Here is an 8,056-nt window from a genome sequence, read left to right as displayed (position 1 = left end):
TTCAGTCTCATATGGTCTATCACAGTTAAGGTCTACTCCTTCTTCCACATCTTTACCTCATTCCGTTACTCTTCTGTCGGACATAGTAACCATACCTGTTAGATAACTTTTTTATTTCCCACCATACACAAGGACAGAGTATACAGAGTAGAAAAAAAACACGTGTCCCACCTTCAAACACTCCCTAACATTCCCACAGGATGTAAATCAAGTTCCTAAGCTTGCGTCCTTACCCGATGCGAGCTGCAGTCTCTTCCATGAGAACAAAGACTTAACACGGGAGAGAAGTCTTTTGAAAAACATTTCAGACGACTGCTGACAAGTCACTCACACCCAATAAAAACAGAGATATAGTGAAGTGCAACAAGACAAACGGCTGGCCAGCTTTTACCTCCAGCCACAGAGTGAAGTTGGCCAAGTTCGCCAGAGAGGATGGGGACAGAAAATAGTTCCAATAAAATCTCTGAGTGTCACTTAACTTCATTGACCATACAATGAAAGAGACTTCAGACAGGCTTGTCACACGTGTCTGTATTTTTATGACTTTGTCACTGGTTAAAATACACTGCTGTTTCACATTTAGCTCAGAAACATAACAGTGACAAAGGTCCAACGACAGGGGGAGTTTTAGGAACACCACTGCATCTCAGAAAAGAAACAAGAAAGTCCAACACCTGAAACTTGTATAAAAACACAACAATATACTCGTGGCATGAGTTTAAGATTACCAGAGTCTAACATTAGTGACATGCTTATCAACACCGGATGATCAGAAGTGATGAAGACTTACATGTGTCAGGATTATAGATTCAATTCACTTTCAACTGGTTCCATGTCCTCCTGACCCAGGTCTTTGTGTGAGAGTCCAATACGAGCCAGCCATCTTTGATCTACATCTGCTATTAGAAAACCACATAAAAGGCAGCAGGGAAAGTCCAAATGCATGATTTCCACGTTCTGTGCACATGGCAAAGTCATTTCTTCACTGGGACACAACTAAAACACAGACTGAGCATACTGGTGAACTGGGTATAGGAAGAGGACGACAAGGGATTTCGGAGGTTCCATCATGGGAGGTCTGAGCAACAACTTCCACTGTTCTGGGTTCATGTTCGTGAAGTCGGCAGAATGACCAGGTCCCATGTCTGCCCTGTCACATGTTCAGGGATCAGGGAAACTAGGGAGCTGGAGTGTGTATGTGAGTGTAAGTAAGACTATGGGTTTGACCAGATCTTGAACCTAGCGGCACATGATGCCTACGTACCACAAGCCAAGCAGCTTCTAAAGTCCAACTGAAATCAGCAATCGACCCTGACACTAATATCATCAAGCTGCGCTCCAAATTAAATGGTCACAGTGCAAACATGGCGCCCACTTCAAAGAGGCCAGGGACTTACCTCTGAAAAACAAAGGGCATGACACTGTTTAAATAGAAGCACTGAGGAACTAGTAAGACGCCAGAGATTATGAGGTGGAGCAGAGAGAAAGAGGCCTGATAAACAGGAGCAGGTTTATAGAAGCTGTAACTCTGATAGTCTGCTTTTAGACAAGTTCAGTAGAGTTTCATAAAAAATAAAACCAGATTATATTGCTTTAGCTTGATTTATCTCCATTCATCCAGGCATAAGAAGAAATCCCATTCTCTTTATTAAAAATACAACCACAACAAAACTGAAATGTAACCTTTAAAGGGGCAGGGTGCTGTAAATGATGATCAGCCTCATGGGGAGATGTAGCGTAACCCCATACCATCATCATAATATATGAATGTCAACACGCACAACAGTGAGCAAACATGAGGGTGCTGACAATTATCTCATTACATACTGTGCACATCCGAGCAGCATGCAGTACATTACAATTACTATGCCACATGAGTTTTCGCAGGTCATAAATTTAAAAACCAGTCACAGCGTGTGGTCCCAAAAATCCGGGGCTATTGTCGTAGCACGCTGTAAACTCATTGCTCAGTGTTGTCTTTCCACTTATTCATCATTACATGTGGGGGAAAAGAACACATGTTGGAAAAATGTGGGTTTAAAAAAGGCAATTCAAGTTAAATTAACCTAACCTTAACCCCATAGTTACCCCCCCAAAATAAATGAAGTTAAAAGCAACTATTTTTGAGCAAAAATATATACATTTTCATATCTCAGAGAAAGGTAATGTTATAATAAATTCATTCATGGAATTCAATGACATTCAATCCATCAGCTTCCTAAACAGTGTGTTCTGATTTGGGTCCCAGGGGCGTGGAGACAATCCCAGCACACATTTGGTGACAGATATACTGGATCAGTGTGAGTATGAGTGTAAGTTTGTTGTCGGTGGATTCAAGGAATTGTCCACACTGCAAGAATATTCAATGTTATAATAAATAATAAATGTTTACAACTTTGTACACTCATAATTAAAGATATTGTCTGCCTCTGAATCAATGAGAATATGTTCCATTCGTTTAGACGGTTACGTTGTGATGAATGTGTCACTAAGTGGCATTTTGAGGGCAGATGTCGTTTGTGTGGGAAAAAAAACAAACTTCTAAAAACGGACAACAATTCAGTGGATGTTTTTCCACCAGGTCTGGCAAGTCAGAAAGTTTGGGAACCTTTGGGATGAACTTCCCTGAACTTTCTTTTGGGATGAACAATGCAACAACAATGCCCACTACAACAGCTACACTTCCCATTCAGACCAATTACCCAACCATTGAATGTGATGTGTGTGGGGCTGTTGATAGAAAGAGGGAGGACACTGATTAAGTGTGAGCTTCTTCTCCATGTGTGACGGAGCTCGGTGACTCCTGCCCCCATTGTTTGCTCTGAGCTGTAGTTTAACAGCTCGGAGGAGGAGATTCACTCGCATTAACGTTATATATGTAAACAGAGCTGATTTGTGCCAACACTAAGAATAAATGGCTTCTACTACTTTTAAAGAGTAGTAGAAGCCAAAGTCAAGTATTTGAGAGCAACATTTAATCTAACATGATTGTTTCTTGCAAGTGAACTATAATTTTCATGTCTCTGACCTGAGGTTTTGATTTTTACATTTAGAGAATTCCCCACACGGAGAGAGGAAACATCCAGCCAACTTCTAAATGTGTCAAACCACTGTCTGTGACTGAAGTGGAAACCCACACCCCCGGTCTTCCTTTAATTGGCCACAGAAGATTAAGGGCTTGCACTAATGTGACCGCACAGTCAAATCCCTCCATATAATGAAGACATATTGTGTGACATACTCCAACAAACACGACAACTCATCACATGAAGCTTGGGTTCTCGCAAATAAAATCGCAACAACGGTCCCTTCAAGGGGGGAGTTGTTTCCTGGACGTTTAGGTCTTTTCCAGTTGAACTGAGTCACCCCCTTCGGGCTGAGACATTTCTGGATCTGAACCTTTTTAACTTTTACAGACATCAAGTGTAATTTAATTCAAACGTCTATATTCTATGAATCTAAGGTCCTCAAAACTTTTAGGACTTTTCAATCAATCAATCAATCAATCAATCAATATCTAGTTGTAATCATTATCCACAATCAGCTGCCATCACGATCACGATCCATGATCAACTGATCAATTTTGATTTCAGGACCAAAGAATATATTGGTCAAAAGGTTTTTACTTTTTACTTTCAGGACCTTTTATCTAGATTGCAGTGTCTTTAAATGAGAAACAGAAGAGAAGTCACACAAATGATATGGATAAAATCATCGTTACCACTGAGGTCGCAGATAACATGTCAACAGATCTGTCTCCCTGACTAATGAGCAAACTCAGCCAGTTGATGTAAGACTGTCTCCTACATTTGTCCTTATCGCACTTCAGTTTGATACCAGGGCTAAACAGCTCCGTAATACAATAAGGATGCTGTTTCTTTTTAATGGATCATCCACTGGCACAGATGTTCTGAGTTTTATCCTGGAACACGTAAGTTTATAGACTAAGTTTTTCGCCATTATATATTCATCATATTGAAGATTTTCATTTCAAAACAACTGAGCTGGGAATATTAAAATTCAGCTGAAGGCACATTTTTTTAACCAACTCATGCTGCTAATGTTAACCTTGTTAGTTTGTTCTCCCTCTGCCAACAAGAGTTGTCATTTCAGCTAATACAAAGGATGATTTCCAGGAAGAAATGATAAGCCTGTGATAGTGTCTAAGCTAAATCTGCTGTTATCGTGAACACGTGTCATGCATGAGAACAGTTTTAGCTAACAAAGAGGCCAGAATTCTCAGATTTGTTTTTATTTTTGCGGCAGAACTGCCTGTAAATGCAACACTGATATATTGTCACTTTATTAAGTTATGGTGTCATTTCGGTCTTCACCAACTGCTGAGAAAAATGTCTGACTCTGCAAATTCTCCACATCGTCTTGTGACTCACCTCTGCTGTCTGTTGTTTGGTGCTGGGCAGATCCTTGTTGCAACTTGCTACGAGCGGTCAGCTAAAAGATGCTAAAACGCTCAGAGGAGCTGAAGGGAAGTGCAGAGTTGTGCGATAACTTCCAGTGGGTTCAGACAACACCTTTCACATTACACACATGTGAGCCAGTGTTTATCTATAAATATTGATGAGTGTAGGTACAAAGGTTTCTTACACACAAAAACAAAAAATTTGCGTTTTCATGGTGCTACAAATAGGTGAGATGTGGAGAGGACAACTCCATCATGATATGTGTTAAAGAATGTACTGGAGGTCAGCCATGAACAACAAAACAGTGGAGGCCTGAGGAGGGGAGCGGGAATCTCCACCTTGTGTGTGACGTACTGTGCCCACTGGAGGCTCAGCATTGGCCAGGACGAGTGAAAATGACCAATCAGCGTTTAGATATGAAGCCATGTGGAGAATGAGGGAGGGGGAGGGAGCTGACACGGTACCCAGCTAATAAGAAAGGAGCCTCAGCCGCCGCCATTTCGACTGTGGACGAAAAAACGAAGAGCCCTCGGACTGACGGCGACAGAAATGTGGCGGCGTGCGTTAGCCAGAGCCCGCTTCCCCACCTCCTGCCAATTACAACAAAGAAATGTTTTGCTTGGGACAGAAAAGGCCCGACTCCCACCACTGTAAATTTGACACCCCCTCACTCCTTCAACCGCGACACCAACAGCAGCTACGCCTCAAATGAGTGAAACCAAAGCAGTTTATCCACAACACCACTTTGAAGATGAACCGCTGCCTCAGCCTGACAGTGGCAGAGGTGTCTGAGACATGCAGCCTAAAGCACGGATGTTACACAAGGAGGTGAAAATGGAAGGGAAAACATTTCTAACCAGACAAAATCATTCAATTTGCAACAAACTGTATGAGCAACAAAGCAGTTTGTGTGTGAATCCTTCATCCAGACGTGTAGAAGACGTGTTTTCCTCAATGCAAGATGCAGATTCACAGTTTGAAAATAATCTGATCCCCGTGTCCTGAAGCAGGAAAATGACCTGGTTTTCAACTCTGGCTGATATAATAACAACAGCACAGTCTGCAACGACACAGAGTGTGTGTGTGTGTGTGTGTGTGTGTGTGTGTGTGTGTGTGTGTGTGCCATAACCACATTTATTATTCATAGCTACAATGAGATTTAAATACTTTCTGCACCTTCCTATACCATTAAACATCACAAATTTTACATGTCTGAAAATATTGCTGAAATAAAATTTCCATTTTATACATCATGTCAACTAATAATTACATTTAAAATGACATATTTCCATGAGCTAAAAAAAGTAGTCCTGCCTGTTTTGTGACAAGGATGCATTTTTCAGACATTCCATTGTTTCTAATATAGTTTATTTATATTTAGAATGAAGATAGTTTTCTCAGATTGTAGAACAGCAACAGAGAGAATGATCAAGGAGCTTTTACTTAAAAAATTCAACATCACTACTTTTGGAGAAACGTGTTTTTTTACTGGAAAGTGACGTTGTGCAATATTTGGTATAATTCATGTGATTCAAACAGGAAACTATAACAGTGTCTTCAAACATCGTGCTCTCGACACTGTGTGGAAACCAAGGACGTTTTTGTAATTTACAATTATAAAATACATAAATGCCGAATATTACATTGAAGATATAATTGCTGTTGGAGATTCAGCGACGGCTACAGCAATAAATCCTGTTTTTTTTTTCTTTAATTTCATTAACACATTATTATTAAAATACAGTAAGGGCATAAAATAAGTGATTTTTAAAGTATTCAGAGACCTGGAGCTGAGTCCTGTGAAAAGTGGCGTGTGTCTCGAGTGATCACCATATGGAGGTCATATTTCCCTGTGCAACACTGGTGTCAGACTGCCTGCAGCTAAAACCTCCTACTGCTCAGACCATGTGATGGTGGGAGTGTGTGGAGGTTCAATTCCCTTCCAGAACCTGTGCTCAATTCTGCTGCTATAAAAAAAAAAAAATCTAACTTTTTGATTGCAGCAGATATGAGCAGAGGTGCTGCATGGGCTGGACCCAGTGCGGACTGACATTCCCCCAGTGGAGAGGAGAGTGAAGGAGCACAGAGGTCAGGACACGCTGAGAGCAGAGCTGAGGTAAGAACGGACAGAGAGGCTCTTTCAAAGCAGCTCACTCTTTTCTGAAGTTTTCTTTTGTTGTTTGATTGTTTTTAACCTGTGATAAAATACTGTGGTTTTTCTATGGAGACTGGTACATTGCTGCAAAGCAAAATCTGTCTAAATGAAAAATATTCAATTTGAGCATGAAAACGTTGTTTGGTTAGTGTCACATCTGTGCAGCTTTCCCACCTAAAGTCAGCCGCAGTAAACGTGTTGTGTAACATACAATAACCTGTATGTACATCTACTAATAACACTTATAATATATTGTGTATTACATTTTGTGTTATAGATGATTTATCCAAGGCCCCAAATTCTGCCTGAAGCTGAATGTGATAGACTTTAGGCTACAGACTCTGGATGAGTTCAAGTTGATGTATCATTGTGTTTGGTTGTTTGGTCTCATGGTCCAGGTTGGATTTAAATAAAGATACAGCCACATTGTAGTGTTTAGTGACATCACTGCACTCACCTCGGGTGTGATGAACTATTGGCTAATAGTTCCGTTAACTGACAAATTAGATTTTACATTATGAATATTAATTCATGAAATAAAAATGTGGGATTTGTGGACTTTGATGGTAAATTAAGGAAAGGATGGTGTTTATGGTGTGTGAGAGGCAGGGGGAGAATGCGCGCGCGCGTGTGTGTATGTCCTTTAATTGAAATTATAGAGAATGAAGCAACAGCTCAATCTTTACTCAAGTTTTCAACAGTTGGACAAAGTCGGAGTTGAGCGCCACACACACACACACGCACACGCACACGCGCGCGCGCACAGTTCATGTCACCAGCAGACATATAAGTCACACTGGCACCTGATTTATAAACGCGCTTCATTTGCTGCAAAAACCACAGGCGCATATTTCACCTGCGGACAGTGCGTCACTCACGTCTGAGGCCTGACGCTGTGTTATTACTATGCACACGCACACACACGCACACACGCAACGTGCCACAGCATAACTGCTGCTGTAAAGATTTCCCTCAATATTATTTTCAGGTGGTTTCACATTCAGGCCGTTGCGGACCACATGAGCTTTTACTACGATTTTATTTAGCAGAGAGGTTTAACGGGGGAGACAAATTATAATCCAGATTTATTTGAGTTGTAGTAATTTTATTAACTCCATTTATTTTTTGTATTCATTTATTTATTATCCGTGCAGGTTATTGCGGGTTTGTGGGCCTACACGATTCCTTTTTGAGGATCGAAGTCAAACCAAACCAATAATGAAGAGAAACATTTGAACAAATAATCCTGGAAGGTTCATGTGTTTCCAGCTTCAGAGCGCTTCATGTTAATTCCATGTTAATAAAGGGCAACACACGGAGGACAAGACTTCGCTGTAAACATAGGGAAATAACTGTGCTTTAGTCTAAAGCAGCATATACACCATTGTATACATTTTATGGTGGACTGATTTTCATTTTTATTTAAGTAGCTATATTAAGAGAGACTTTTTTAAACAATCGTGTTGGTCGTTGGCAGGTT

The sequence above is a fragment of the Hippoglossus stenolepis genome, chromosome 4 (assembly GCF_022539355.2).
Source record: "Hippoglossus stenolepis isolate QCI-W04-F060 chromosome 4, HSTE1.2, whole genome shotgun sequence".
Lineage (NCBI taxonomy): Eukaryota > Metazoa > Chordata > Actinopteri > Pleuronectiformes > Pleuronectidae > Hippoglossus > Hippoglossus stenolepis.
Note: the sequence above shows the minus strand (reverse complement) of the source record.